The following is a 6,000-nucleotide window of genomic DNA, read 5'->3' as shown; positions in this document are numbered from 1 at the left end:
CCACCCCACTGCAACACAACAATTTCCCTGCACATTGAATTCTCGTCGATTTTCCATAAACGTGTTGCGGCACGAGTTGATGTCATATGCTGCCGACAGTGACTTGGATTTTCATTATCCCGCATAGATGAATGTTTATTTCACCTAGATTAGAAATACTCTTGTCGTCACAAATCACGATGCAGGAATAATTCTGATCATTTTCCCTAACAAGAATTAAATCTATACAAACCTGTGTCACCTAATTATCATAATGGTGATGTATCTAATGCACACAGGCAGGGTTTGCCCCCCTGCCCCCCCCCCCCCCCCCCCCCCCCCCCCGTCCCTGGTAGCAAGGTTGACGAATCAGTTTTGTAGACTTCTCCTCCGACCGCTGGCGGCTCACCTTTAGCTACCAAGCATTCTCTTTCGTTGATCTATTTCAATTCTGGCATGGATATGTTGGCGGGAATCAAATTGAAATGAAAAATGAGGGGAGTCGGGTCTTTCTTCGTCACACAAAGCTCCTGGAGGAGGGGGGGGGGGGGGGGGTGGCATGGATCTTGCGACAACAGCTCAAACACATCTGTGAAAGGGTGTGTAGGGGTGAGTCTGCCTGAAAAAAAAAATGCCGAGAGCCGATATTGCAATTTGTTGATTGCCTTTCTGGCAGACTACCCGCAATCAAGGTAATTATCCTTATAAGCTCCTATATTTCATTCTATCTACATATATTCCCCCCCCCCCTCTCTCTCTCTCTCTCTCTATCTCTTTCTTTCTATATCTAGGACCATAGTCATGTTTGTTGCAGCACATTTCTATAGGCTTGCCAGATACCTTTTTTTTTTAAATTATGATTTGATTTACGTTATTGTCAGTCCTTTTTGATCCTGTATCCCCATCATATTGTATAAGATTTACAGTTAAAGGAAACCAAAACCCACAGAGAAATGTGGACTGAGTGAAAGAGAATTCCACAAAAAAATAATTTTTCGTGAAAATTACGCGCTCCACCAACTTAATGATACTCACATATGTTAAGGGTAGTAATTATTCCCCCTGCTTTCTGAAAGCTGTTAGTCAAGTGCTCTTTCATTATGCTAGAAAAGTGCAAGCATGTTGAATTTTCTTAATTATTTTTCTTTATAATTGTTGTCCACACAATGATGTCATAAACTCAAGTAGTCTCTTCATCCAACGGTTCCAACACCAAAACATAAAAATTTCATAACTTTTGCATCGATTGTCTGATTTTCCTCAAACTTTCACTGATGTATTCTACTAATGTTACTGCTTTCACTGAATCCACATTTCTCTTTGGGTTTGGGTTCCCTTAAAGGGATCGTATAGTTTTGGTTGAGACCTAATTTCAGGTTTCTAACATTTTTTTTTTTGGTGAGATAATGAGAAACCTCTTATGAAATATGAAAGAGCTTGTAATTCTATGAGGAATTCAACGTTTATTTGATGAAAATTGGTTTTGAAATGGCTGAGATATCCAAAAAAGAGCGATTCTAATAAAGTGTGGGACCCACACTTTATTACAATCGCTTTGTTTTACTTTGCTTTTGGATGTTTCAGTCATTCCAAACTCGATTTTCATCAAATAAACTTTTTATTCCTCTTAAAATAGTATGCTCTGTACTATATAATAAGTGTTTTCTTGGTATCTCGCAAAAAGTAAAAAGACAAATTCTCATCTCCACCAATACTGTACTATCCCTTTAAGACTTGTTGTTTGTCAGTTTGTTTGCCTCTCTTACATTTAGTTCATATTGCTCTGCGAACCTGAGATCATTCCTATAGAAACTTCGCAATATCATTATAATAATGATAATAATAATGATAATAATAATAATAACAATAATAATAATTATTATTAATATTAATATTATTATTAATAATATTATTCTAATTATCATTATTATGATTATTATCACATCATTAATATAACTATCGTGCTTATAAGATATTAATGATTATATGGAATCATAACAAACTATATATGTATATATATATATCAGCTTGGCAAGCTTAATAAATGAATAATAATAAATGTTTATATATATATATAAATATATATATATATATATATATATATATATATATATATATATATATGTAACATTGTGGTTTTTGCTAAAACAAAGAGAAAGAAAGATTTCTGAGAATCAAAATGAATACAAAAAGTAACATAGAAATATATTTTCTGGAAAATGAGTCACCCTGCGTCATTCAGGAAGTCCAATCCTTCCGGTCACATTCTCCACTTTTACTTGCCAAATTTGGGCATAGTGTCCACTCTCTGCCCTCCTTGGGTCAAGCTATGACCTCATAGCTAGACATAGCCCCTACCCAAACAAAGTGGCAGTAAAAGTGACGTAGGATTGTGCGTCGGTGGATTGGAATTTAAAGTTAAAATATATCTTTGGGAAGGGTCCTAAACCCAATAAATAGAGAAAGTTTTCCTCTCCTCACTTCATATTGGAATCTTTGACAACGGGAAGGCATCGAGACATATTGTGAGCAGAATTCGTGAGAGTCAGCTATCTTCGTCTCCGGCAGGGGTAAGTTATCTTCTTTGTCAAGCTTAAACTGTGAAGTCTAGTTCGAGTCTAGTGTGTTGTCCAGATAGTGTTAGGATTATCTATGAGCTGCTACTTGCGCTATAGATCAGTGATAACAATGTTGCTATTTCAAATTTGAGTTGAAATAGGGATCCTCTGTTATGTTGAACAGTGTGATGCGAATGTGCATGGGCACATCATGAGATTTCATTGTCGTTCATATATATCTGACTTCTGAAATGTATGGCTCAAACCTGCCTCAGACTCAGATTGGTTGATATGACATTGTTTATCGGTTATCGAGCTCCTACATTATGTGAGTGGACATGAAGTTAAGTTGAGTTGATAAAGAAGAAGAACTTGTTGGAAAGCTGGTTAAAAGATAGACATGACAATTTGGAGATGTATGTTCATTGCTGCTTTCACAACATTTTGATCGATGCCATTGTGTATGTGCGTGATTACATTGCTGAGTAGACACTCGTGAATGTAATATTCTAGCCATATTGGTGTATGCACTAGGAGACTCCCCCTCCCCTCTCTCTCTCTCTCTCCTCCTTTTCTTCTCCTTCACTCTTCTTCACTTTATTTCCATATCTTGCCTATTGAAGATGATATGAGCGTTTAGCAGTATAAGTCTATAGGGAACTTATATGTCCAGTATTGAATGTATACTGTTTGTACCTTGAGCAAATGGAATCTTGCTTTATTATGTTATTGTTAGGTTGTATAAGAGAATACTGAGATATCAATCTTTCCTTTGCTGGATTGAGTTGCAATCATGCTAACTCCTTTATTTTGTGGTATCTGCTAATTGCATGTGCTAATTAGTTTGCTTAGATGCATTATTGTGATATGATTACTTGCTCAAGTTAGTTAATAAGACGTTTATGAATTCAAGAGCATTGTAGAACAATTCATTCTAGCAAGAAACACTGTGACGTCAAGATTCTAGAAAATAGAGCAAATTCACTTTAACCTAGTGAGCGGACTTTGGACCTAAGGTCATTCAATCCTCTCTGGTCAGCGAGAGAGCATTCTTGACACATTTACGACCTAGGAGCTTTCACATAGAACACCTGTTGCAGGAAACTAGAGCTACAGTGAAGCCAATGCAAACGCTTTCACATTGGAGTCTGTGCCAGTACTTTCGACATAAACTTAACTCTGTATAGAGAACTAATGCGAATTAGAGATTTGCTATTGTAAATATGTAAACCTGCAACAGAATAGCTATAATCATGCAAATGAAACGAGACTCAATGAGCATAGCGTAAACTATCAGAATTTAACCATTCACTGTTGAAATGTCAATATAATCAACGACTATGTGCCAATTACAAGTTGCAGAAATTATATTAATAAATGTCGATCTACATGTAAATGCACCATTTAAAGAAGGATAAAGATTAAGAATGAACACAACTATCAAATTAAGACTGTGCATGCTATATTGATGAACTTCATTTACAAATAATGTCAAATGTCAAATGTATTCATTGATAATACAATGTACTCATTATCCCTTGTACATAATGTTTACATCTTTCAGGGCTTGTTATGAGCAGAACCTGCGATTAATAAAGAACACCAGTAACCAACATAGCGAGTCCCGGCTCTATTTGTTGTCGTTACATATATATACATACATATATCATTATTCATTTATTCATATATGTAGGCCCTACATATCTGTGGTTCTATAGGTCATTGCTGACAAGTACTGTGAACTGGCTTATTACTATAACGGGCAAATGAATAGGAAGACCACGTTACAGAGATGTAGAACAAAGCAGACACGAAACACAAACTATCCATCTCTCATCCGTACTTCATTTATTGGAACAAAATACATGAAATATATGAAAATGACAGAACAAATATATACAGACAGCACTTGTAGATACTCTCAGCCCCTATCAGCTTGGCAAGCTTAAATAGTAGAAAAAGGCAATCAATACTTCTTCGTATTCGATTATAGTCATGACATAAACAACGAAGACATTGATATTATTAGACAATCATTTTCATGATCATTGACATATATAATTCAAGTATATTACATTTCTTGACTCGCGTTATACTCCGATCAAAGTTCATATCAGTCAAGATACGTTATTGTATTATTGTATTATTAGTTACGGTTTTGGAAAAAAACAACAACAAACGCAGTTAATATCAGTTATGAGGCAACAAAGACATGAATACCCTGTGTGACATTTTAGATACATTTTAAGCTAAAGATGCATTAATGTTATATAAACGTTATGCAAATAATATCCTTGCGTTGATTGTGCGTCATCAAATTATCTAAAATCAATATAACTATCAATTAGAAAAAGATTTTCTTCGTTTGGTGGTTGCCTGGCTTCATGGCTGGGTTTTCCTCATTGCCGCTAAACATCTTCTCAATGTGAATCACTTCGGATGTAGGAACCAATGCAGAAACCAGCCAGCATATACCGATTTGCAACTTTCGTTATTTTCATTATTAGTAGTATTATTATCATTTATTATTATTATCACTATTATTATTATTATTATTATTATTATTATTATCACTATTATTATTATTATTATTATTATTATTATTACTATTATTGTCATTATCATTATTATTATTATCATCATCATCATCATCATTATCATAATCATTATTTGTTGTGGTGGTGCTAACGTTGTTCTTCTCGTTGTTGTTGTTGCTGCTGTTGTCGTTTTTTGTTTTTGTTTTGTTTTGCTTTTTTGTTGTTGTTTTCTGCACTAGACCTATACGATGCTGCCAATGAACCCATTCTGGTCCTACGACAGCTTATCATTCTCAACAAAAAAAAAACAGCAACAACAACGACTACTACTACAACATTATTCAAAGGTCGTTGGTTCGAAGAGGTCCATCACTCAAACACGGGGCTGGTATCCGGAAACGACTTTGTATTTCCACATGTCCAGGGGAGGCGAGGCAACCAGGCATCACACCATCAAAATCTGTCCGCAGCAAAACACTTAAACAGGTATTTTTAAGAGCAATATTCTTGGATCAATATTATCCCGTCCATAATTCACACCCCCGGACTCCCTGCACGGCGGAATTCCAATGACCACTTCGTACGTAGTTTAGGCGTGACTTCGAATACTTTGTATTTTAAGCGTACACCCTTTTATTTGCTATTTCATTCCACATTATCTTATTTCATTCTTCTTCATTTCATTTGTCTCTTTTGTGGGAGAGGCACGGCTAGACTATGCCCCTAGATTTGGACCGTACTACCGGGATAATCGTGATTTCATAGATATTTGTTATCTTCAGTTCAGACAACTAGGTTCTCTCTTTGTCTGTTCAATCTGCCTTGCTGATTTGAGAGCAAAATGGCTATAAGTCACCTCAGCGGCGTAAGTTACATTGTCTTACAGATAAAAATCCTAAATGCATGTTTATATAACACTCAGAAAA

This window comes from Diadema antillarum, unplaced genomic scaffold, assembly GCF_040938485.1.
Source record: "Diadema antillarum isolate AM-2024a unplaced genomic scaffold, OU_Dant_1.0 seq00001503_RagTag, whole genome shotgun sequence".
Taxonomy (NCBI): domain Eukaryota; kingdom Metazoa; phylum Echinodermata; class Echinoidea; order Diadematoida; family Diadematidae; genus Diadema; species Diadema antillarum.
The sequence above is the reverse complement of the archived record's forward strand: the minus strand, read 5'-3'. Positions refer to the sequence as shown.